This window comes from Peromyscus maniculatus, chromosome 21 (assembly GCF_049852395.1).
Source record: "Peromyscus maniculatus bairdii isolate BWxNUB_F1_BW_parent chromosome 21, HU_Pman_BW_mat_3.1, whole genome shotgun sequence".
Classification (NCBI taxonomy): domain Eukaryota; kingdom Metazoa; phylum Chordata; class Mammalia; order Rodentia; family Cricetidae; genus Peromyscus; species Peromyscus maniculatus.
Genome location: NC_134872.1, coordinates 65,906,239 through 65,933,989, shown reverse-complemented (window position 1 = coordinate 65,933,989; position 27,751 = coordinate 65,906,239). Strand labels below are relative to the sequence as shown.

Here is a 27,751-nt window from a genome sequence, read left to right as displayed (position 1 = left end):
TAGTTCGGTCCCATGCAGATTCTCCAGCTATCAGTCCTGAGTCCCCAAGCTCTCATTAGCTCCAGTTAGGTGTCTCTGTGGTTTTCCCCACCAGAAAAGACAAAAAACAGTATGTACTCACTCATAACTGGATATGCTGTGGATATCACTCTGTATGCTACGAATATGTTGCTCTGATTGGTTAATAAATAAAGTGCTGATTGGCCAGTAGCCAGGCAAGAAGTATAGGCAGGATAAGCAATCAAAGAGAATTATGGAAAGAGGAAGGTTGAGTCAGAGGGATGCCATCTAGCTGCCCAAGGAGCAGCATGTAACGGCACATAGGTAAAGCCACGGAACACATGGCAACATAAAGATTAACAGAAATGGGCTGAGTTTAAATGTAAGAGCTAGTCCGTGGCAGGTCTGAGCTAATGACTGGGCAGTTTTAATTAATATAAGCTTCTGAGTGATTATTTTATAAGTGGCTGTGAGGATGTTGGAGCTGGGTGGGCACAGGAAAACTTTCAGCTACACTGGATATCATACTCAAAGCAAAGGATAACCTGGATACAATCCATAACCCCAGAGAAGTTAGGTATAAAGGAGGATCCTAAGAGGGACATGCATGGAGAACCCCAAGAAGGGAAATTAATTAAGATCTTCTAGGTAAACTAGGAGAGGCTGTGAAGGGAGAGGATGGAAAGTGGTAAAATGAGGGATTGAGATGGCCCAGTTGGGGAGGGACAGAAAGCGAGAACAATGTAAGAGATATCTTGATAGAATGAGTCACTATGGGGTAAGGGAGAAACCTTGTGCTAGGGAAATTCCCAGGAATTCACAAGGTTAACCCTAGATAAGACCACTAGCAATAGAGGAGAGGGTGCCTGAATTGGCCTTCCCCTGTAATCAGTCTGGTGATTACCCTAATTGTCATCATAGAACCTACATCCAGTAACTGATGGAAGCAGATGCAGTGATCCACAACCAAGCACTGGGCTGAGCTCCTGGAATTCAGTTGAAGAGAGAGGATAGGGATCATATAAGCAATGGGCGTCAAGATCATGATGAAAACTAATTGTTTGTTAGTGTGACACTGAAATACAAATAATTACTATCTAATGCTTAAAACATACATATAGCACATAGCTATGTGTGTACATATGAAATATGCATATTACGAATTAGCTAAAGAGAGAGGAAATATAAGGTAAACACCACACTGACAAAATGTTAACTGATGATTCTGATGTAAACAAAGATAATATTATCACTACTGTAACAGGTACTGTTATGCACATTGGAGACAGAAATGTAAATAAGAAACAACCTGATGTTTTCACTCTTGTCTCATGAAAAAAATGCTGAAAATATTGCAGTATATAATAGGAAGGGACATTCTTAAGAAGATGAAATCTAGTGAGAAAGGGAAATATATAAGAGAGGGAACTGGGAGTTTAAGTTATTAAATTTTATGATATAAATGTATGAAACTGTCAAACTGTTGTGCCCAGGTTACAAGACCCCCTTAGCAAGACCACCACAGAGCCAATATCCGATGCAAGCACACAGAGGTTTTTAATAACACAACAAGCAAGTCCAAGACTTGGTCCATGTGCAACATCCGACACAATGGGTGGAGAATAATGGCCCCAGCTCTCACTTGAAGGGGTTTATATAGGAAAGGTTTACATGCAGTTTGGATTGGATGAGGAGGCTAGGGGTGAGGTAGAACTATAAGCATGAGGTTACTGATGGCTAAAAGCATTCAGGGTATCTATAGAGACATAAATTATTTACTCCCTATGTCCTGCATTTGTTGACACATTCAGATTTATTGTTCCAGTCCTACTCTCCTCTAAGGTCAGCTTCTGGTCAGTTGAGTCCAGTACTCCCCATATCTTGTTTTGCCAAGTCCAGGACACATAGATTTATTGTCCCAGCTTTAAGTTCAACTTCTGGTCACTTCTAAAACTGCTGGTCAGCAAATATCTTTAGAAGAGGTGAGGGGGAAGTGTCTCTCAAGATGGCTACAGATTTTTCCCTTTCAAAACATTTATAAAATTATTATATTTTACAAGCCTTTTAAGGAACAAAGAAATTTCTGGTAATTCTATGCCTGACCAAATTGTCTTGGAGACATTTAATAGAGTACATACTAATATGCAAGAGTACAATGTAAATAAAAATTTAAGCCACAAATATTAAAATGTATTATAATAAAACTTTATATTAAAACCTAAACTGAAGAAGAGAGAATTTAGAGAATTTTTCTCAAAAAAAGTAAAATATTAGTACTTAAATTTTCATCTTTCCATTTAATTTTGTGGCATATAAACAAACAGTTTACATATTATTTTTATCAACAGATGTTCTCATGAAGAAAATTCTTCACTAGCCATGATGAGTCACTAGCAGCAAACTCTAAGGTACCACTTAAGGCCTCAGGGCTGTCAGCATAGAAGAAAAAAAAAAATGAGATCATCAGTTAAAAGACCTGGCTGCTCTTTAAGAGGACCCAGTTTGATTTCCAGCACTTACATGAAGGATCACAACCACCTATGAGCCATGATCCAAGCATTCCAATGACCCCTTCAGACCTCCTTGGGCAGCAGCTACACATGGGGTGTACACACATTCACGCATGCAAAACATCTATACACAGAAGATAAAATATATTAGATATTTTTTAAAAAGAAATGAGTCGAACTTTTTGAGTTTCTTCTAGCAACACCAAATTCTTACAGCAGACAGAATAAGCAAGCCACTTACTGAATGTTCTTCCAGGATCAGCAGTAAAACAAGTGTCTGCCATTTTGAGAGCCACCCTAAGAATTCTCAACTCGGTCTAATTTTAGTTACACTTAAGTTACAATCAGATGTGTATGTCTCGGTGGTCCTCATTAAGTCAGCTATCTCTCTCATCTGCCACTGTCATCCTCCCCACCCACCCCCCTTCGAACCCTAAAATTGCCAGGTCCTTCTAGGGGAAATCTGCTTCATTTTGTTACAAAATCCCACTTTGTCGATTTCTTAGTTGTTTGTAGAGGTTTTTTTTTTGTTTTCTTTGCCTTAAATTATTTTTCAACTTTATTCATGTTGGTAGCATTGAATATTGAAAACAAATATCCATTTCTGTCTTGTACTCAAACCAGTTTACATCCAAAACTTTAGGACTGAGTCCTGAATATGGATAAATGTAAAGTTCTCCATATTCATGGAGATATGGATTCAAAGAAATGACCGCAAGAAACATCCAATGTATTTCCAGTCACTGTCAATATTTGTATTTTTAAGACCTGTTTTTGTTGTTGTTGGATTTTTTTTTTTTTTTTGTTTTTTGCTTTTAGAAAACCCAACAATATGCCTTGGCTGCTTTTACTCATTTGAAACAATTTTTTTTTTAAATATTCATTAGTGGTGGTGTGGGTATCTATCTTGCTGATACATGTGCTAAATTTCAATTATTTGGGCTATTTCAGTTCAGGAAATCCCAAATAACACTGCTGTGAAAAGTGAAAATTGACACATAGACAAGAACAAAAAGAAAAAGGAAGACAGGAAAAGAAACTTTTTTTTTTCTTCAGTAAACAAGTCTTTGTCACCCTTGAAGTTGACGCTCCTCTTTTACATACCACGTGGCTACTTCAGTGACATGAGCCTGAGATGCGCCTTGTCATCAACCACTCAATCATTCCACTGTCTGTTGAAAGCCAAACATAGAAAGGAGTTCTTTGAGGCCTACGTTGTTTCTCTGTACCACTGTATCTCAAATATTGATATAAATCATCTGAGATTTTCTTTAAACTGCCAGGCCAACACCTGTCAGCAGTGTGGAAGAGACCAAGGAATCTACCACAGTACCAGGAGCCCCAGTGCCATCAGCCCATGGACCACACTTAAGGAGCCCTAACCAGTTTCCCTCTACAGCACAGGGGGGGCTCACTCTCCCCGGATCTTTGGCTTGATTTGATTTTCCTGCTCAAAGACTCTTTCTTCCTCCTTTTCCATCAATTCTAATGCTATCAGTATCTTATAGTGAATGACCCCCACACCCTCTTACGTATCCTTCCATTCCTTGGTTTGAAATGTCTGCTCCTCATCATCTGTCTTCCATCTAACCCTATGCCCCATCTACTGCTTTACGTCTTTACTTCTCTAAACACATAGATTCATCAGTTGCCATCCCCTGCCCCCTTAGAAGGGAGTCTCGGGGCTTCACTATCATTATTGTCTTTCTGAGTAGAGAACAGAACAGGTGCAGATTGCATTCCTCCTGATACCTACAGCAAGCAGTTAGCACAAGGACTACGAAGATTTCTGTGTCCTGCGACTATAGTTAGCCATCATATTCGTGTGAATGTTAATTCTGACAGCCAGTAAGAACAAACTTTCTTGTCTTTATGTTTGGATAGAACTCTTATTTCTCAAATTAGAAAATATGTAAATGTCATTAAAATCTTGAAAAGTGAAAGTTCAAACATAGTTAAGCGTCTTTATTGGAGATGAATGAAGAGAGTCTATGAACCAGCTCTGAATACATTGATTTCATCAGAATCTCATCAGTACTGATTTCTAGGTTCCATTTTAATATTCTGTTTTTCTGCATTTAAAATCTATGGTACATTTTATGGTGATTTTTGAATATTAAAGCAATTCAGGTTGTTGTTAATATATCTCAAGGCCCCTAGTGAAAAATACAAAACAGAACACAATTTACTTGGGTTATTTTCATTTCCTGTTTGGGCTTCTTTTATTTGTTTTTAATTATGAATCTTTCTGCTTATTCTACATATCTATTTTTTTAAAACATCAAAAAGTAATAACACTAAAACCAATTTTTAAAAAAAGTAAGGTTTCTTACAACATACTCTTTACCCAATAGACACATTAAAATACATTACAAATTCTATGGAGAATAAAAAGCCACCTGCATTTCAGTTTTAAAGTGTTTACAGAATAAGCTTTCATGTATGGCTATAGGTACTGCTGAAGATATCACATATTCAAGCACAATCGGTACAAATATTAAAACAGAAGAAGGAAGGAAGAATAAAAGAAAGATAGATAATATAACACATAAAGCTATAAATAAAACACTGGCTGTCTTTTGATAAGGATGGAGTATTAAGGAGAGATAGTTGACATGTTGTCCATAGAAACTGGCCATTTATCAGCCTAGAGAGATTAGGCTACAGTTTTATCTCTCCAGAATCATCTTGTTTCAGTACAGGCAGGTGTTCTGATATAGTGATCTAATTGGCTTTGAGAAATACTTATGGCTTACTTAATAGCTTCAGATTGCTTTACATAGTAAGATAAAAATCCTAAAGAGTGAATAACTCAGTGACTTAGACTTCATAAGTGGTTTATATTAACTGGAAGTTTAACTCCTCTAAGCTGGTAACTATGTTGTTTTTGCTTGTAGTCATACATAATTATTAGATAGAAAGAAAACTGTGCTTATTCTCTATATTGCTTAATAAAGTAAGATAAGAAAGTATGTCAGATTCATTATACAAGATAATGAGTCATCTTTTAATGCCCTAATTTTTAATTGTTAATTATGGAATGATTATATAGCCATTCACTAAATTTAGACTAAAAATAAACATACATACAACCAATTTTTATCAGGCTTGCACATACTAATTTTTTCTGTTTGTTTGTTAAATATGAATAAATAATCTCAAAAATGTATGTGTAAATTCTGGGAAGAAAGTAATGGAAATAATAACACTTTTCTCACCTTAGATGGTTAATAGCATAGTAAAGCCCTGAATTTACTATCCAGAAAAGAAATTCACTCTTCTGTTAACTCATTCAACAAATGTGAATATGTGCTTTGTTATAGATAACTTGAGTCATTATAAAAAGAATACACAATTACTGACAAATATTCCTTTAAAATAAATGCAGACAATAATCATTACTTTACAAATACTTGCAAAAATGTAGCATCTGCCTTATTTAAGTGGTGTGGTCACAGAAATCAAAGAAAACTTAGCAAATACATTCTGAAAATAAAAATCCTTGGTTAATTGTAAAAATATTTCATCCCATGGGGTACATCTGAACCAGCAAGTATTAAGAAATAGTGCTCATCCTAATGTTGCACCTCAATGTTCATATTGATCTATTACATCCCTATAAGTATTTTTAAACATAAATATGATAGGCCAGTTCATGGTAGGACAAGCTTCTAGTTCTTACACTCTGGAGGCAGAGACAGGAGAATCACAAGTTTTAGGCCTAATTTGACTACATACATGTATTACAGAAAATGAAAATCAACCGATCAGAAGTTTGTTGGACTCCACCAGCTTTAGAAATGGATAAAAAATAATGGTGCATTCTTATTTTGGTTTATATTTCATATATTATAAATTAGAAAAAGTTTTAAAAATAGCAACAAAAAGAAAAAATAAACTTCATGTCTTCCTTTGCATTTCTAAATTGCATACCCACAAGAACCCCCACATGTCTATTGAGGAATCTCATATTTGCTTCCCTAGACTATACCAGTCTACATTAAAACATAATGATGATTACATGCATCACTATATTTTAATGTAGACTGGAGCCCAGTGCCTATGGCCGGACACCTTACACAGCCTTGGTGCAGGGGAAGGGGCTTGGACCTGCCTCAACTGAATGTAAGAGGCTCTGCTGACTCCCCATGGGGGAGGCCTTGCCATAGAGTAGGTGGGAATGGGGGGCAGGGAATGGGGCGGAAGGCTGCGGGTGGGAGGAGGGAGGAGAGAGGGACCTGTGGTTGGTATGTAAAATGAATAGAAAATTTCTTAATAATGAAAAAAGAAAAAAAACATAGTGACAATTTCATAAACAGCAAAATAACAATAGCCATGCTACCGAAAGGAATAATGTGCTTTTAATCAAAATCACACATATCTTTCTACAACCCTAAAAATCAGCACTGACCATGAACTTAATTGTTTCTGTAAATGCTCTGTGAAGCGTTGGAATAGGTGTAATTTATTTACTTAGAAATTACCAACACAGATGCTCTCACGCCTCACATACCTCCTTTGTATTCAACTATGATTTAATGGTTTCTTGCACAAAACTAGTCCAAGCCAATTAGAAAATAAATGAATAGTCTCAGTGGAGGGTAAATTGCCTCCTCTGCCTTCATGAAGCATGTGTGCACCACTTAGATAAGATGTTGTCAGTCTGTTACAATCTCTGAGAATCCATCCAGCTCCATCACTGGTAGCAGAAAAGCTTTAGGGCTTTGAGCAAGCACGTAGGGTCATTTGTCTAAGTTGTGGCTAAACCTAAGGGAAAGAAAAGCCATAGTGTTTCGTGCTGCACATTAATCTTGACATAAAAATAATGGAAAATGTCCCAAGAGGGTCACTACATGAACTGGCTTTTTTTTTTCAAAGCTTAATTCAACTTTCTTTTCTTCCTTCCCATATTTGAAATAGGACAGTCCATAAAGTTATTTGCTTATGCAATATGAACCACAACTGTAATAGGAATTTTCACTGTAGACTCCATGTAGTCTGTCTCAATAAAAACATCAGATGTTATGCCTATGGCCAGGGACATCATGCTGTCACCTTCTTACTTCTCAGCTCCCCAGTTTGTGTTTGATTAGTATTGTGTTTATAAACCATAAAATTGTGGTGGGCTATAATTTGATTAAAAAAGACATACACTGCTAGACACAGTATACAAATCCCCCTTTATTGTTACCAATGTATTTAATTCTTTTTACTTATAGATAAATTATTCATTTTATTTTATGTGTGAGCCTTCTGCCTGTATGTGAGTATGTGCACCACATGTGTGCTGGCGCTTGCAGAGGTCAGAGAAAGGCTTTGGATGCCATAGAACTATAAGAACTATAGTTATGGATGTTTGTGAGCCGCAATGTGAGTCCTAGGAACTGAGCCCGGGCCCTCCGTGAGAGCAACAAAAGTTGAGCCATCTCTCTAGAACCAATAAATTGAAGAATATAAATTTAATATTCCTTCCATGCTTTACTTAATTTGATCATGTTTTCATATCAAAGACTCGGGCTCGATTTTGGATGTCAAACTGCCAACATATTAGAATTTCACATCTCTCTGTTCCTGTGCTGTCCTACATCTACAATAGCTAGCAAAAATTTCTATTTTTGTGCAAATGAGACTTTTCAGTTTTTCTTTTTTTTCTGTACATGGGAATCCTCATTTTTGACTGATTCTTCAACAATAGTGTGGAACCCAAGCCATTCTTTTTTTCATAGCATTGGATCAGCTGAGAATCAGCCCTTTTCTATCTAGAAAAGCTCACTAGGTGCCTCAGTACCTCTGGAATCCTCAGTTTCCCTCTTGAGCCAGTGTGCGTGCAGATGGTGCCTAGCACCTGCCACTGGCCAAGAATAGACTTATAGTCTAAATATACTTAAGAACTGAATGATAAGGTTGTCAATTGCTTTGTTTCTACACCTGCCTCACATCTGTGACTTGGAACAGTTTGTTAAGACGTTAAGAAATCAACAGTTGTCTCGCAATCTCTGTTCATCACACAAGATTTTAAGTTAAGGGAAATGGACCCTGCCCATTTGGTAAGTGAACGTCTACAAATCTGCTTTACCTTTACTTGGCAAACTGACTGCTCATATTTATGGCTGGAAACTTCTTGTCTTCTGTAGAAGTCAGACTTGTAACACAAGACAGTGTTCTTTTACCTCTGTTACAAAAGTAGTGAAGTAAAACCAGAGAAGTACCAGTGACAATAATAAACAAAATGATTATAGTGCTTTGAAAAAAATGGCCCCCATAGGAGTTTATATTTGAATATTTTGGTAGCATTGGAAGGTGTGGCCCTCTTGGAAGAGCTGTGTGTCCAAGTGAAGCTTGAGATTTCACAAGCCTATCAACATCCGCAGTGTACTCTCTCTGTTTCTTATTTGTGGATTCAGACATGAGCTCTCAGCTGATACCCCAGTCACCTGGCACCATGCCTCCACCATAAACCCAACTAAATCCAATGTTATCTCTGTCTATCACAGTAATAGGAAAGTAACTAATACAGTGGTCATAGTCTGCAATATCAATGTTTTCTGTACATGACAAGTAAGTGTCTGGGATGTAGCCTGAGTTAGGCATGGATCACAACAAGCTGCTTCAGTTTTCTACCACATCTAATTCTTCTATGTGTGTGCCATTTCTAAACGCTGGATAATGGGCAAGTGCTAGAAAAGGACCTAGTAAATTACAGATTCCTTACTCTATTCCACGCACAAAACTATGCAGACCCCAAAGCTGATTGTTTTTAAGAAGTACTCTTCCCACATTCCTATGAAGGCATCCAACTCTGGAAGCAACTAGCAATGGATGTGTTTCTAAACCTCACAATGGTTTGGAGCAGAAAGCTGAATTTACTTTGCCAAGTTTCTTCTCCTACTGATTTAGCCCAGCTTGTCAGATGATGAAAAACTTCGACTATTCCAAAGAGCCTGGGGGCATGATACTCAGGAAGGCCCTGCTGGGAGCTGGATAGATCCTCTCTGCCCATATCTCTTAGCTAACAGGTGGCACCCTGATGAAAGCTGTTATCTGGAGGCTCTTTTGGATTGTGGTAAAAGTGAGATCTGTGAGACATCACTCAGGAGAAGCAATATCTGAAGCTATTAGCTGTGCACCTGGTCTTTGCAATTGACAGATAAAGGAACACTGTGCCAGGGTAAGCTTGGCACAATGGAAATTGTGGCCAGATTCTGTTTCCATCAATATTCTTAGTTCTAGAATCAATAAAATACAAACAGATTTGGTTAATTATGAATATGGGAAGATATATTTCAACATAGTTTAACTTAAATCTTTTAAAGGGAAGAATACTCTGAGTAATCAAATACATTTTATTTTTTAATAAACAAAGTGGGTACTATAGAAATACTTATATAACATGTGTTCATAGAATATTTCAATTATTGAACATGATATGTAATTATATATAATACAAGTATATATCATGGAATAGAATGTAGTCACTTATTTGTAGAGTTTTAGAGAAAGAAAACTAGTATCTAAAGCAACTGTTAGATTTTCAATACTACAAAAGTACAATTAGTAATCCATGAAAGAGAGCAGATAATCAATACAGTAAACATTTGCAATGTTTTCAAATTGAGCCATAATTACAAATTGAAGATACTAAATGATTTCAGCATTTTCCATCTGAAAATATGCACTGTTTGTGCTAATTATATAACAGCATGATTAATGGCATGTCTTGAATAATTATTCACAAATTAGTCACCACTTTTTAAATGCCTAATTACTAGTGAGCTTAACCTTTATCAACACACAAAGCTTACATTGCTCAGTTTGCCCTAGAGAGTCATACACAAAGAAATGTATGTTGTTTAGTTTAGAAATGTGATGATATTTTATTTGTGCTTTAATAAATAAAGCTTGCCTGGAGATCAGAGGAAAAGGCAAGCCATTATAAGCAAACAAAGAAGTCAAGCAATAGTAGCACACACTTTTAATCCTATCACTTGGCAGGCAGGGATCTGTCTGGATCTCTGTGAGTTAAAGGACACCCTGGAAACAGAACCAGGTGTGGTTGCACACGCCTTAAATTCCAATACTAGTTAACCATGGAGGTCTGGAGGACTGTGGAGACTGACAGGAAGTGACAAAGCTGGACAGGAAGAGGAAGTGATGTAGCTGGACAGAGAGAGCAAATCAGATGGCAGAACATCAAGACATATAGGCATGGGTAGATAGGAAGTATCTCTCATTTGGAAGCTGTGGGGTTGGTGAGGTAAGGTTAGCTGTGGTTTTCCCTATTTCTCTGATCTCTCAGGTTTTCACCCCTATATCTGGCTCCATGTTTTTCTTTTAATTTAATAAGACCATTTAGAAATGTATCTACACAGAAATATAATTAGTATAGTAAATCTATTAAACCGTATTCTCCATTCAAAATTCTGCTATACATACCTTTTGTAAGTATATTCTCTGTGTATGTATGTAGGCATAATAATATATAGCAAACACACTACAATGTGGTGCATATGTTCACAGATATTCAACAGAAAGTGCAGACAAATTAATTATTCAAGAATAGATAAGAGAAATTTCAAAAATGAAATTATGTGAACTCGGCACAGAAGCAGGAGTAGCTTGCTTGTCTTCTCCATTGGAGAGTGCTCTCTTTTATACTGGACAAGTCTGCTGTTTGCTCCTTTGCTCTAGAAAAAGCCCTGACCCTCTATACATAGGAAAATTGGGAAAAAACAAACCTACATCTTTGAGCATTACTCAAAGCTGTTCATTAAATAAACCTTCTTAAGATTATAATTTGGAAAATCACTCAGCCAGCATTTTTTTTTTTTTTTTTTTTTTGGTCACAAGATACCTAAGGAAAGTTGGAAAACATATGAAACTATTATCTCCTTACAATGCATCAAAAGTATATCTGATTCAAATAATCATGTAAAAATACTGGTAACTGTGTAAAATATCTGTGAAAATACTAATATGCTTAAAGGATGGGCCAATATGACCTTCTTTTTAAAATATTTTACTTTATTAAAAAGTTTTTTTTCATGCAATATATTCTGATCTTGGTTTCACTTCCCACAACTCCTCCCAGATCCTCCCCACCTCCTCTAGCATCCAAATCCACACCCTTTATTTCTCTATCTCTCTAATTAGAAAACAAACAGAAGTATAAAAATTATAATGAAATAAGGTGAAACGAAAGTCAACAACCTGTAATAGGCAAAACCGAGAAAAGAGTGCCAAAGGAAAAACATATAAAATACATACAGACACAGAGTCATACATATTCATACATACAAAATTGCATATAAATAGAAAACCAGAACCATGCTATTTACAGAAAGAAAAGAAAAACAAAAGCAAACAAATACAAATGCTGACAAAGCCTTATGGGACAGAAAACATCCCAAACTTCCATTGATTTCATTTTGTGTTGGCCATCTACTTTTTTCTTTGCTTGGAATAAGAAAGTATGAATAGAGAACATAGTATTTGAATACTTTCTTATTTCAAAATCCCTTGCAGGAAAATTCTGCAGAAAAATACAGAGATATATTAATAGTAAAAAAAAAATGAAGCTTACTTTTTCAGCTGTAAACAAGAGAAAATATGTACAGAAAAATTAGATTTAGTTGTATCAGATCATGCATAAATATGTAAAATAAATTTTTCCAGGCAAGTATGAAATATATACTAATTCAGACATTTAGTAAAGTGCATCACAGGATGCCAGTGGCTCCTTCACGTGGTTGCTTTTTATGTATAAATATGAACCACCAAATATTCTACATTGTGCAGTGAGAGGTTTTTGATGAAGTTCTCACAGGCTAAATATACCCAGAAGAAATATGCAACTTGCTTGTTACTTATAGAGAAATAAATCATTTCCTGAAGAGGTCTTCCTTTCCTTTTCCTCAATCAGAGCCAGACAGGGGAGAAACAATTTAACCAATGGGGGGGGCGGTGTAAATAATGCAGTGATGTCAGGTCTGCCAATAGAAACAACTGTTTTTCTGGATAACTTTGCTGGAGTAGGTCTGGACTGCCAGTCAGAACTAAAAACATTGAGATAAGAAGATCTGAAGCTTGGATCCAGCCTAGGCTACATAGCAAGTAACATTCTTAATAATAAATGCTCTGGACAAAATATTGTAACAAGTAGGTAATTGATGTTTTGGAAGTCAGGACAAAACAAAGAATGCAATTTAAATATTGAAGTTGAAGCTGTTTGTGGTGGTGAGGGCCTTTAATCCTAGCACTTGGGTGTTGGAGGCAATAGAATCAGAAATCCAAAGTCATTCTCCAAAACTACATAGTAACTCTGAGGTCAGCTTGACTATAAGAGATATTTGTCCCAGAACAAGACAAAAGCAATACCCATATTATATTAATGTAATAATTAAACTAAATTAAAATTGGTTTAAAAATAACGACTTTTAAACACACCCTCAAGAACTATTTATCATAAGTGATTAAGATTCAATTAACTAAATCTACTTTTAAAAATAAAATATGTGATCCTTTTCTGTCTTCTGGATGGAAAAGATGAAGGGGAATAATTTTACTTTATTCTTCCCCAAAGCTACACACATTAGACTTGCAGAAAATGGTGTTTTGATGTACACATGTGCGGTGAAATGATAATGAAATCCTTCCAGTTAACATTTCCATTCTCCCACACACAGTGATCTTTTCGTATGTATGCTGTGAGTATAAAATTTGTAAATGAGCATTAAATTTAGCTCATCCTAAACTCATAAAATCTCAAAGTAAGGAAGGGGAAGATCAACTGAACAATTCAATTGGCCTTCATTTTACCAATGGTAACTAAGATTGGGGAATTTAGAGTTCTCGGTAGAGTCTATAAGAGAATAACTATGAAGTATAAAATGCCATGGGGCACAGTTTTGAAAAGTTGAGAAAAATAGAGAGCTGTTGAGGAACAATGGAATAACAAGAGGTACATGACATTAATGAATCAGAGGACTGGTCCATGTTTCTCAGGCTATAATTAATTTAGAATATTGCAATGGCTAAAGTAGTTAAAATACAAGGTATGCTACTCTGGTAATTCCACTTTATGTAAACTCACATCTCTGGATTTGTTTATTTTTTTTTAATTTCTTAGGGAATTTCATGAAAAAAAACTAATAATTCCAGTATGAGAGGAACACATGAAATTTTTGTGTGCTTTCAATACCTGAAAGAATAAAATAGACCATAGCTCGTAGAACTTTGAATCAGATATTTTCACCAATATATTCTAAACTAAATGTTAGTTTTTCAGAAGCCACATGCATTTTATAAAATTGTATATTTTTTCATTATAATGGCAATGAACTAGTGGTTTTATTCTTTAGTTTATTTGATATTATTGTCATAGAAGACCTGTGCTTTAAATGATACATTCATGATTATGAATATATAATTGCTTCATTAAATTGGGCAAACATATAGACATAGACCTGTTTTTAAAAATGTAACTTCATGAGGTTTAACATAAACGTTTTTGCAGAATAGCTCCAGGAGTGTGAAGCAATGTAGTTTACATGAAAATGTTAAATCCTACTCATGTGACATAAGTCTAGAATCATAGCCTGTCTGTTTAAATTAGTGCTGTTATTTGAGAACTTATTTAATATATTTAATATGGAATTTCAGTACCTAATATCAGTTGTGATTTTATTTAATTGTATTTCTTAGTTGCTTTCAGGAAGCAAATGTGTGAGTGTAAATGGTCTTATATTTCCCAGTTACTCTAATTTTGTTTTAACTGCTTGGAAATTGCCAGCAAATAAAACAGACTTTACAAATTTTTCAAAATTCCTCCATTGTCAAATTAAATTTGATAATCTCTCATAGTGCATGAAATAGAAATATTCTCATCAGTAACAGAAATATATGTGCATGTATATATTCTGTTTAACATTGCATTATTATCATAATTATATAACAAAGAAAATGAAAATATTATGTCACTATGACGACAATTCACCATAAACTTTAGTCAAATAAAACTGAACAAAATGTGAGTTGAGGAATTTTGTCAGCTCAATATTTATTGGAAGCCCTAGACAGCAAAAGAGAGATAAGTGGATTTGGGGATTATTCGGCTCTAACAGGCTTGAGAGCCAGCTGGCCCAAAGCAGTAATAAGATACTTCCTGAGAGCCAACCTTGGTCTGCCTAAGGGCATTTTGCAACAGTAGCTGAGACATGATCTGAGATGGCCTAGACCAATGAGAGGCAGCCATGTCATATAAGCAGATGCATATTTATTAGTCCAATGAGGGGTTGAGGGTATATAAGGCTTTCCTCTTCCTGAATAAACTGAGCTTGTTGTTTCAACATCCTCCCAGAGTCTGTATCTTTGACTCTGTGACTACTTGCCCCCATCCCAAAGGAAAGAGCACAGGACCCTGCCACAATAATCCAATGAGAAAGCAAATGTACAAGTAAGTGTGTTTTCTTATAATTTCCCTTATTTCCTCACTTTCCCTTGAAACAGGAATCTCCATGGGAATCTCAACACATGCTGGAGAAATATGGAGACAGATTTTCATAATTAAAACCTAGAGTTTAAAGGGGAGAAAATGATTTCTATAATTCACTCAAAGAGTTTGTTTGTTGATCTATGTGGACATGAGGAATTTCTGTACTTAATCTGAGTATAGTTACAGAAGGTTAGAAAAATAAGTAGAAAACAAATATACTCACTGTTCCAATATCAATATTCTATTTCATTCTACTCTGGAGCACCACTGTACTATAACAAAGGGGAAAGCTAGAAGGACAGTAAACAAGATTGCTGTGTAATATTTTTGTTTATTCTGTTTATAATTAAAAGTATAAATAGTAAAATTTCCTTAATTATTCTCTCAGATATTATCTCCCAACTTCAGTTACTCCCCTCCTAGCCTTCCTTCCCTACCTCCAATTCACTACTCCTCCATTTTCATTCAGAACAGGGCAAACCACCCAGGGATATCAACCAAACATAACACATCAAGTTTCGATAAGACTAAGCACCTCCCCTAGTATTAAGGCTAGAAGAGAAAACTCCATAAGGTGAAAGGGTCCAGAAAGCAGGCAAGAGTCAGGGATATCTCCTCCTCTCACTATTAGGCATGCCACAACAAGACCAAACCACATAACCATGACATACATGCAAAGGGCTTAGGTCAGACTCATGCAGGCTTCCTGATTGTCAATTCAGTCTCTGGCCCTATGAGCCTAGGTTAGTTAATTTTGTGGGTTTTCTTGACCCCTCTTCCTCCTATATCCCCCTCTTCCATAGGATTCCCTAAACTCTCCTAATGTTTGGCTGTGGGTCTCTTCTGCTCCCAGTTGCTGGATGAAGCCTCTCTGATGATGATTATATTAGGCTCCTGTCTACAAGCATTGTAGAGAATCATTAGGAATGATTTAACTGACATTTTTTTGTTTCTTTGTTTATTTTGTGAATTTCTTGACAAATATTATTGATTATTTCTGAGGAAGCTCAGTTGACTGAGGGCCTTTTTAGTCTTGAGGGCTAGAACCCCAGTTTACAGTGACTATTTTCGGTTGCCCATGTTTGGTTTATTGGCACCTTTCCTGACTTCACTTCAAAACCTGTGATGGATAGAAGACAGGATTATTTGCAGTGTCAAAAACTATTTGTAAACCAAACATATCAGTGTGATTTGTGAATCTGGTCAAAATATCATAAATTAATTAAACACATGAAAATAGCTACATATGAAGAAAAATGAATCATTTGTCACCTATCAATTTGGAAAATGAAACATGCACCTATACAGAAATTCTATTCCTATGTATGTATCAGATGGAATGAATTAATATTAAGTCAGGTACATAAATTAGCATGGTAAGTTTTTTTCTAGTAGGTCAAGGGCCTATTAATAAGAAAATTGATCATGTAATACAATATAGTAAAATAAAGTATTCATATGTGGAAACAAAACCATTATTAAAGTCTGTTCCCACATGTTCTACGCAGGAAATACTAGTTAAGATGTTTTACACGGTGGAGTGTACTGTTGCATTTATGAGAAATTCTGGAGCAAAACTACAGGGTGTGATGGAAGAGAAAGTCTAAAGAGTGCTCATGGGCTTGAGAGATAGCTCAGGAGATAATGCTACTTGTTGCTCTTGCAAAACAACTTGCATTTAGTTCTGAGCAACCACATAGCAGCTCAAAACTGTCTATAACTCCAGTTTGAGAGAGCTGATCCCTCTTTTTATGCACATACACACATGCAGGCAAAATACTTGTACATATTAAAAATAAATATTAATATATATATATTAAAAATAACAGTGTTCTTTATTAGCTTAATGGCTTTCAAATATCAAGTGGCTAAAAGTAATTTTCTAAGAGAATGTTCATGTGCTTTATAAACATTGGGCTTTTTGTTACATGTAGATATGAAATTATAGTTCCATAATATTATACTTAATAAAGAAATATTCAAATAATTTAAATTATAAAATAATCTAATTTTATGAGATTACATACAACACAGCCCTGTAATTTCTGTAGATATATTTTCACAATCTTAGAATCAAAAATAATTGAAAAGTATATATGGAGATGTGAGGAATCTCATTTTTTTTCAACTATACTGGTGATTTTTATTATCATGCATAACAACTCCCATAACAATTCTTCCACAGTCCCCTACCTGCTTTGCCAGAGTGTTCTCCTATGTGTTCCATTGCATGCTCTGGATCCATCTAACACAGTATTTTCTTTAATCTATCTGTCTGTACTTCTACATACAAAGTCCTCCAGGCCAGGGAATGTACCTCATTAATCTTTCTGCCTTGTCAATGCCTGGTACAAAATCTGCCTGTAACTAGAAGTCAGGAAAGGATCAGCAAAGCAATTTACGAAGACCAAGAATGAGTCAGAGAAATATCTCTTCTTAAAGAATATCAAGTTTCTCAGAATTGGGTTAAATTGAAATGCCCATCATCCACTCTTACAAAAGAGTGGAACAGGCTAAGCCAAACAAGTTTTGAATATACAGCAAACTGAAGCTCATGAGTCCTATCTAAGAAGATAATATGCCCTTTAAAGCTTGCTAACTTTCCATCATGTAGAAATATAAATGAAACAGTTACAACTTTCACATTTTGAAGAGATGACCTTTTTCATTAGTTTTATCAGTTCAAAACATAAATGTGGGCATAATATCTAGGTCATATAAGTAATATACTAATTCTAGTTTTTGGCTTGAAGAACTATTTGTTGTCTTTTCAATGAAATCCATTGGTCTCAAGTAGGTCAGTGTGAAAAGTTACTGTTTTAGAGAATATATTGAGTATTTAGAAAGGTTACTTGATTTATAGTTCTATAATTTTCTTTATCTATATGCCTAACTGGAAATGTCTGCACTGTGATGTATAAACTGGTAGGCTAGGAATGGTTCTGCACCCAAAGAATCCAAAGATATTTGTTTAAAATTCATGTAGAAATATAAAAACATCTTTTATCTCTCTTTCTGAATTACTTTGCCTAGAGTTCATTTATAACAAGTTTAAACAGTGTATAATATCAGTGAAAGTTATTGATTCATAGAGATCTATGCAAAATGCAAATAACCATGTCTTTAGTATTTACTAGTCTTGATAAGATACACCCCTATAGACACAATCATAGACTATTCTCTTAGAATGATATTTTTGTAAATGACATGGAAAGTAAAATGCCATTGCTTAAGAAAATTTGCTATAAGCATGATTGTTTTGACATCTGTTCTTAGATTTTTATTGCTAACATAATGGATTTAGACATTAATAATTTTTAAAACTAAAACTCAAAATTGAAAGGATTTTGCAAAATTAATTATGAATTACTTGATTACTTGACAGCATTTATATGTGAGAAAATGTATTTCTTTTCTTGACCACTAGCTACTAACTAGCCAGTACAGTTACAGGTTGCCCATTATAAAATGTTTGGATGAATCATCTTACTAAAAAATTCTATACATTCAGACACATTTTTTAGCTGAAATGTCAAAAATTATAGTTGGTTTCAGTCAATACTACACTGGTGTATGTTAATCCATGTCTCAAAGATTTCAAATAGTGGGTGGAATGGGGCAAACAATATGAAAAACAGCAACTTATGAAAAGGAAAAATGTTTAATGGATAAAGTAGACAATCCAAGAAAATGATGTTGAAAGCAAAATTTCACAATCAATATAACAATATATTCAGGCTGCTACAAATTCAAATTAATAACTGCATTACAACACCCAGTATGATCTGGAACAATGGTTGTCAGTAATACCCAGTGTGATCCTGTGAAGAAATAACTTGCCACATTTAAAATATTTGACTATTGGTAATTATTCTAATGCTTGTCAGAAGAAAGCCGACAGTTTATAACCAACATGAGTACAGTAGATATACTTCACAAAAGAATTTATAAATGAATTTACATATAATGATTATCAAATGTGTTTCTTTGTGCCCACTGTTTCCCATTATGTATGATTATATTTAAATTTGTTTTCATATTTCTGTGTTTTTATCTTTGAATTATCATATTTTAAAGTTCCTGTAAGCTTTCTTCATACTCTATTCTAAAATAGCTAAAAATCAATAAGAAATTTTTATTGACTCTTCAAGTTTTCTTATTGAGAGAAATGTTTTAAGTAGGTAGATTTTCTTTCTTTTTTTAGTTAGTAATTTCATTTGTGTTACGTTCTGACAAAGAAATATTTCTGAAGATTATTTGAAATATGAAGCAAATTTAATTTATTCATAAGGAGAATACATTCCTTTTCTAAGTCAAAAGGACAAAATGTTATTTAGACAGAAAAATACTAATGAAATCCATTAAACTAAAACAATAATGGTCTACTTAATATTACCTTACTTTTAGGAATAACGTCATTGTCTGAGCATTACACAAGGAAACAAGGAACTAGTTGGGAGCAAGATATGAATAAATCACAGGAATGTCTCACTGTTGCTTCCCATTCCTCTCCAAACAAAAATCAATGTTAATTAAGTGTCTTTCATTTACCAGCACAATGCTAAATGCCTTTCCCACATTTCCTTCAATTAGTCCTGACTACAAAACTATCAGACAGTGGAGCCTATTGAATCATTATCATAATTAATTCTTTGTGCATAAATTCTGGTACTTTTCTGCAAATTGCCTTTATTTTATGTAATCTCATTTGCTGCCAGCAATGATCCCACTGCTCTGTTTGCGAAAGTCTAGTGATGGATTCTATCTTTGGCCAACACTACATTTGCTCTGTTTTTCTTAATAAGAGTATCGCATTTCTAGAACTTTTACAAGAAACCTATCCTGAAAATATTTATCACCTTTATTTAAAATTTTCTATTTTCTTATATTTTTGGTTGTGAGCCTAGCCTTTAACGGCTGAGCCATCTCTCCAGCCCAATTTTCTATTTTCTAATTAATATCACATTTTTCATAATATATAAATATCCTTAATTACTCTTTTATGACAAGTATGCACCTTTTTTTCTGTTTCCTTAATTGGTGATAAATATTAAGACAAAAAAAATCATGTTACATACTGCCATGGTTTCCCCATAAACTAGGTGATATTTCACCTTTTTTTGATATGTGTGTGTTTGTGTGTGTGTGTGTGTGTGTGTGTGTGTGTGTGTGTGTGTGTGTGTGTGTATACAGATATGTATGTTATTTTGAAAACCAGATTTCTTTTTTCTATACTCTAATAGCTTGTCTATTAGTATGTTACTTATTTTTCAAATGTAGCTAAATGAAAGCAAAATTATTCTCCCCATTTGTAAAGTATATGATTAAAAACATAAACATGATATTTTCTTGTATGAATATTAAATTAACCACAAAATTATATGTATTTACTCATTTTATCAAATCAGTTCATTAGGAAAGTATTAGAATTTTCTGTGACTTGTTGATTATCATCTTCTCTTTGGTACAATTTTAATATTTATTTCATAGTTACATAGTGGATACAGATTTGTTAATTATTTTCTTTTGCAAGTATATAATGGTTTGCTTTGTCTCTTTAAGATCTTTATGCTGATATTGTTGTTGTCACCAACTCCTGTCACATATTATTTACCTTATAAAATGGTTCAATAAGTTCTTATCTCCTAAATAGCACAGAGAATATCTTATTTCTAAGCAATACATGATTATTTCTCACTTTTGAAAAACAGTAGACAATGCACATATAATGAGCACTATTTTATTTGTTTTACTTCTTTACATACTGCTTTATCTTCTGTATTTTCCTTTTCATAATTTATAAACTTTCCAGTTTTTGCATTATTTTTAATTAAATATGAAGATGCTTGATTATGGGCCATTTTGTAAAGCCACTTAGTTCTCAGAAGATATATCCATGTACACTCACTCCTATAATGTTTATTTGTAGATGTACAGAATTTCCCCCAAGTGCCTGCCTTGAGGAAATTTCTAACAGGGTCCAGAACAGATGCTACAAGTAGGTAGGGATAGAGGGGTATTCAATGAATCTAAGCACACTGAGCTCTTTAGTCCATTTACTTTATTCTCTAAGTCAATTTTATCTCCAGTTTCTTTTCTGTTCTCATACTTGGCTCCTCTCAGTCCCTTCTGCTGTTCTCTCATGTCTATTTAGTTCTTTCTTTCTTCATCCTTATCTTTGTTCTTCCAAATCCATTCCCAGCCAGGCAGTGGTGGTGCACGTCTTTAAGCCCAGCACTTGGGAAGTAGAGCTAGGCGAATCACTGTGAGTTCAAGGCCATCCTGGTCTATAGAGTGAGTTCCAGGACAGGCCCCCAAACTACACTGAGAAACCCTGTCTTGAAAAACAAAACAAAACAAAAAAAGAAAAGAAAAAGAAAGAAAACACCTAAATCCAGAGATCCAGTATATATACCCAAGCAGTAATTCTTTGCAAAGCAATGAGAAGCTTGAAGTTTTCAGGGTCAAAGAAAGAGGTAATAACAATCCACACATAAAGCAATAAATGTCAGCTTTCAGTTACAACCCAAAAGGGGAGTGACTAAAGGGGAGTTCCCTGGTAGGGTCAACTAAAGGCTAAAATCAGTTAGGGAATCTAGGAATAACACTTGGCTGAGGAGGAATTGAAACTTAATTTGCACAAGAAAGAAGCTTGGCACCTATTGCCTGCCTGGCCTTATAGGCAATCTCCTTGGGTCAGTGGGAAGTAACTATCTTAACTCACTAACTAGCAAGTGGCTAAAACATCATCCCAGGAATGTGAGCAGTAAATCTCTTAAATTAGGGTCTTGTGTAAATAACCCGGGGTGATGGTAAGGAATTGAGGATTTAATTGTTAGTGGTTCTTTTCTCTAACTGTGGGTGAGATGAGCTAATGTTTATCTATGTGCAGTTTTGTCCTTAGAAAAAGGTATCTTTGTTGAAATACTTTTGTCTAGAGAATGGCCCTGGGCAGATATATGTTAATGGAAAAATAAACACAGCTGGGGACAGTTATCCAATTACCCCAAATGTATAGGGAAAGTTGTGCCCAGGATTGAGGTGCAATTCTGAGATTACATGTACACATAACATGGAAATGCACAGTAAATGGAGAGAATCATAGCTGTTATTACACAGGAAGTTTACAACAAGAGACAGCCAGTTTGTTCAAAAGGCAGTAATTCCATAACACCTCGCTTGATGGTTTCCTCTGACAGAACCCTTAGTTCTGGTAGGTTGACCTTCTGAACTCTAGTTGTCACTGTTGTATACTCCATGGACTTTTGCTACCAATGGCTCTCAATATATATAAACCACTCTCTTACATGTATATGTGCTGCATTGTTGCAGAAATATCCCGGTCATATTTCACTGCTAAGCATTTTTTCTCAGGTACCCTTCTACTCTACTTCCATTGCTGACCTCTAGAGAGCATCTCTGCAGCAGAACCTAGTTCTCACATTCTGCTCTGAATCCTTCCTCACTTGGTTTTCTTTACTTTTGTTTTATAGATATTATTCTAGGGCATTTTATCATGTCACTCACCTGCTTTATTATAATTTATAGTATATTATTCCTTTTCCTTCCTTCTCCTGCGGAAGATATTAAATCAATATGGATTTCATCTCTCTACTTTATGTTTTATGATATACAATGTTTTATTCATCATTATCAATTCCATCTGTCTCCCTGGGTGTTCATTTTGCTGTTGATAGTTCAACTTGTACAACCAAATGAGGGACTCACTTATTTTAATGCTTTGTTTAAGAAATTCAGTGTGCAGAGCTTTGAGATGTCCTCTAATTACGATGTTGGCAATACTCAGGCCTATCCAACTAGCAAGCCTCCTTAGCTACATGTGGGAGAGATCTATGGTAGAGTGTATGTATAAGGCCCCAGATTTAATCCTCACTCAGACAACAGCCCCCTTTCATTTCGGCTAATTTTCTGAGTCATTCTTGCTTTTTCTTAGTTCAATTAATAGATTTCTAGTTTCAATTACCTTCTCAAAAATCAACTTCACTTCATTGTATTTTTCTATTCTCTATTTCTAATACAATGTTTGTTTCTTTTATTTTCTGCTACCATGAACTAGCTTTGTTCTTTTCCTACCACCCTGAGATACAAAGTTGAATTATTTATGTGATCATTCCTTCTGTAAAAAAAAATCATTTAAACTTCTTCCTCTGTAATGCTATTACTGTATCACCTTAAAATTCACTACATTCTGTTTTGTTTTCATTTATTTTGACATATTTCCTAATTTTCTACTCATCACTTACAATATTAACTGTCTTTTTATTTCCTTATTTGACTCAATGTTTGTTTGAGGGCATATTGATTAATGTTTACATGTTTGTCAGTTTTCTATTATTTAATTCAAAACTTTGCATTTGTTTATTTTGTATTGTGGGAGCATTACTTAGATCAGTAGATAATCTGTGGATGCTACTTTCTCCTTCCATGTGGGTTCTGGTGATGAAACTCAGGTCATTAAGCTTGACAGCAAGTCCCTTTATGTATGAAGTCTTCTTACTAGTCTACATTTTTCAATTTTGTTTTCTTATGGAGAAGGTCTCACATGATACCCTAGAGCAGTGGTTCTCAACATTCTTAATGCTGCAATACTTTATTATAGTTTCTCATGTTGTGGTGACCGCCATTGATAAAATTATTTCTTTGCTACTTTATAACTGTAATTTTGCTACTGTTATGAATCAGAATGCAAATATCTGATATGCAGGATATCTGATATGTAACCATAGTAGGAGTTGCAACCCACAAGTTGAAAATCACTACTCTAGACTGGCCAAGGACTCACTATGCATCCCAAGCAGGCCATAAACTCACAGCTATCTTCCTGCCTCACTTGACCTCTTAGCACTGGACTGTGGGTAAAAAAAGATACTACAATACCAGTGGAAATATTATTAGTGTTATTTTTATTAAAAGGTTTCCTCCACTTAAAGGTTTTTATTGTGATTTATGATTTTCAACCTTCCCATGCTGTTGAGACTTGTATGGTACTTACATGTGATTTCACTGAGTCATGCTCCATGTCTGCAATGTTCCTCTACTGGGAAGAGTGGTCAGAGCTGGGCAGTATTGTGTACTTAGTCCACATTCTTCTTCACATCTGATATGTTTTTATTGATTTCCTGACTGGATACATTTATCTGTAGTTGTGAAAAGTGTTGCACTGAAGTTTCCTACCATTATTGTTTTTCAGTCCATTCCTCCCTTCATGTGTTGGTGCTCTCTGGAGATGTTCTCATGTTAGATGAATATGTGCTTATAACTGTTAATTTTTCCTGATAAAGGTGTTTCTATCAATATAACATCATCTTTGTTTAGTGTTAAAATAATTATAATCAGTCAGTGCTTTTCAGATATAAAAATAACCACTCACACTCTCTGTCATCAATATCTACACAGAGTGATTTTTTCATTTTTTTCTTTCTCAGTCTGTCTTTTATTCTAATGTGAGCATTCTTCAAACAAGAATCCATTCAACATTTGCAATTTTTTGATTGAAGAATACACCATAACTCTATATAATACTCTTATTAGTCATAGGTTTTTTTATAATAGCAATTGAGCTCTTAAAATTATGATTCTAAAAGACATAAACTACTAGAAGCATTGCAAGGAAGTCACAGGGTCTCAAGGTCCTGATGTTAGTCTTTGGGTGCCAGCAGTGGCACCTAGCTGTTAACAGCATGATTCAGAAGTTAGGGCTCTAACTTAAAGGAGTCCAAATGCAGTTGATCTTAATGATGATTGATAAGTGCTCTGGTCTTCAGATTCTAATCTATCATCAATCAATGCCTGAATTGCAGTTTCAAGAATTTGTAGAGAACCCATAGTCTTATGATAAGACTGATAAATCCTTAAAACTATAACATAAAAGGGTATGTGTATGTGTGTTGAGATAGAAACACGTATCATGTTGCTATAGAACTAAAAATGAGTGTAGATTCTGTCGTTATTCATCCAGTTTATATCTAGTATGAGTTTAGTAAATTATGCATACTGTACTATACTTTCTTCATGAAAGTCTAAAACCTATCACAATGATTGGGTGTGTTTTATTTTGCATCATTCAGACATCCCTCTAGTACAGTGGTTTTCAACCTTCCTAATTCTGTCATCTTTTAATAAAGTTTCTCATGTTCTGGTGACCTCTAACCATGAATTTTTGTTGCTACCTTATAACTATAATTTTGATTCTGTTATTAGTCATAACATAAATATCTGTGTCTTCTGAAGGTCTTAGATGACCCCTGTGAAAGGATCACAGGTTGAGAACCACTCCTCTAGTTGAAAGTGAGGAAAACTCACTACCAACTGACCTAAACAACTGAAGATACAAATCCTTTTCACCTTATATATGAAAAAGAAAGGTTGTTCCAGCATAGTGGCACAGGTATTAATCCCTATATTGGGAAGACAGTGATGGATCTCTGTACATTCAAGGCTAGTCTGGTCTGCATCATTAGTTCCAGGACAACCAAGAGTACATACAGAGAACCTGTCTCAACTCCCCTCTCCTATTAAAAAAAAAGGGGGGGGGGGATATCATGTTCAGGTTGAAAGACTCAGTACATAGCAATGCCATCTTGAATGGCATATAGTTGATGGCATTTTTGGCAAATTTCTCTGATGTAACTGTTGTGGACTAAATAAAGATGGCCCCAATAAGCTCATAGAAAATGTGTGGCCTTGTTTGAGTGGGTACAATCTTGTTGGAGGAAATGAGACAATGAGGGGTGGGCTTTGGATTTCAGAAGCTCAAACCAGAACTCCAGGTTAACTCTCTCTTCCTATTGCCTGCAGATCAAGATGTACAAGTCTGAACTGCCTTTCCAGCACCATGTCTGCCTGCATGCCACCATGTTTCCTGTTGTGACAATAATGGATTAAGCCTCTAAATTGTAAGCCAGACCCAATTAAATGCTTTCCTTTGTAAGAGTTGCCCATGGTCATAGTATCTCTTCACAGTAACAGAAAATCTAACTAATAGAGTTATCAACCAGGAGAGAATCTTCATAATGTTTAGTTTCATTGACTAAATAAATATTAAGAAATTGTCTGAAATACACAGGCCTTAAGAAGGCAAAACAGATGAGTTAGAATATTTTTTTAAAAATTTTTTGAGACTATAATCTCCTACCCTTTCCTCTCTCAAAACCTTCCCATATACCTTTCCCCATTCTTCTTCATACTCATGGTCTTTTATAGTTGAAACTTTTCCTGGTCTTGCCTGGCAACTAGGTCCCACAGCCACTTAAAAGATTCCTGTGTCCCACCTGGTCCTGCAACTGTTCAAACTCAAGTAAACAAACACACGGAAACTTATATTAATTACAAATTGCATGGATATGGCCTATGGCTCAAGCTGCTTGCTAGCTAATTCTTATATCTTAGATTAATCCATTTCTATTAATCTGTAAGTTGCCATGTGGCTGTGGCTTACTGGTGGTTTGCTGGCATATTGTTCCTTTTGTGGTAGCTGGCGTCTCTCTCTGCCTTCTTCCTGTCTCTCTGTTTGGATTTTCTGCCTGCATCTAAGCTGCTTTGCCATAGGCCAAATGACTTTATTTATCAACCCATCAGAACAACACAGATACACAGCATACAGATAGATATCCCCCATCATTCTTTTTTCATTAATTATTTGTAGCTAGAGTTTTCCTGCTTTGCCCACAGTCAGGACAAATCTTTGTCACCCGCCAGTCCCACAGCCACTCAGACCCAACCAAGTAAACACAGAGACTTATATTGCTTACAAACTGTATGGCCGTGGCAGGCTTCTTGCTAACTGTTCTTTTATCTTAAATGAATCCATTTCCATAAATCTATACCTTGCCACGTGGCTGGTGGCTTACCGGCATCTTCACATGCTGCTGGTCATGGCGGCGGCTGCAGTGTCTCTCTGCCTCAGCCTTCTGCTTCCCAGAATTCTCCTCTCTCCTTGTCCCACCTACTTCCTGCCTGGCCACTGGCCAATCAGTGTTTTATTTATTGACCAATCAGAGCAATTTGACATACAGACCATCCCACAGCAATTATTATTGCATGCTTATATGTATATAATTATATATCTCTAAATATAACATTTTCAGTCTGTATTCTGTTACTTGTATGCATGTTTTTATGGCTGACCATCTGGAATTGAACAACTTAGTTGATCTCATCTCTGAGTAAGACTATTTATTCTGCTCTCAGTATTCCTTTGTTAAGTCATTTGTGTAGGATTGAGGCATCATGGTCTTTCTCCTGTCCATTTTATCATATCTATTGTTGTTGTTCTTGTTCAGCTTATGTTTAAGGAGTTGTGTTGGTGGACTTTATGTGTGTAGCTTTGTATATTCCTAGGATACACAACTTCACAGCAAACCCCAAGATCCTCTGGTTCTTACAATCTTTCTGCTTCTTTCTTTGAAAAAGTAACTGAGTCTTAAATTTGAGTTAATTTTGAGACATATATGTAAGTGGAGTTATCCTGTCCCAACTGCCTGCTCCCAAATATCCAACAGCAGCTTTCCAAATAAGTGACTCAGATACTTAATATCAATTGTAGATGCTCGGCCCATAACTTAGGCTTATTACTAACTAGTTCTTATAACTATACACATTTCTATTAACCTACATGCTGCCCCGAGTCTGTAGCTTCTACCTCTACACCATTTTGCATGCTAACTCATTCTCCATCTGGCTGGTGATTTCTCTGACTCTACCCTTCCTTATTCCATAATTCTCAGTTTGG

The 27,751-nt window shown here is 35.3% G+C and overlaps 1 long non-coding RNA gene across 1 annotated transcript in view; it reads left to right on the top strand.

Annotated features, from left to right (window-relative positions):
* The window catches only part of LOC143269848 (uncharacterized), a 59,164-nt gene that overhangs the window by 9,728 nt on the left and 21,685 nt on the right, over positions 1 to 27,751 (top strand). Inside the window, exon 2 of the long non-coding RNA XR_013046618.1 lies at positions 25,819 to 25,916. This is a non-coding gene — a long non-coding RNA (uncharacterized LOC143269848). The remainder of the gene's footprint in view (positions 1 to 25,818; positions 25,917 to 27,751) is intronic.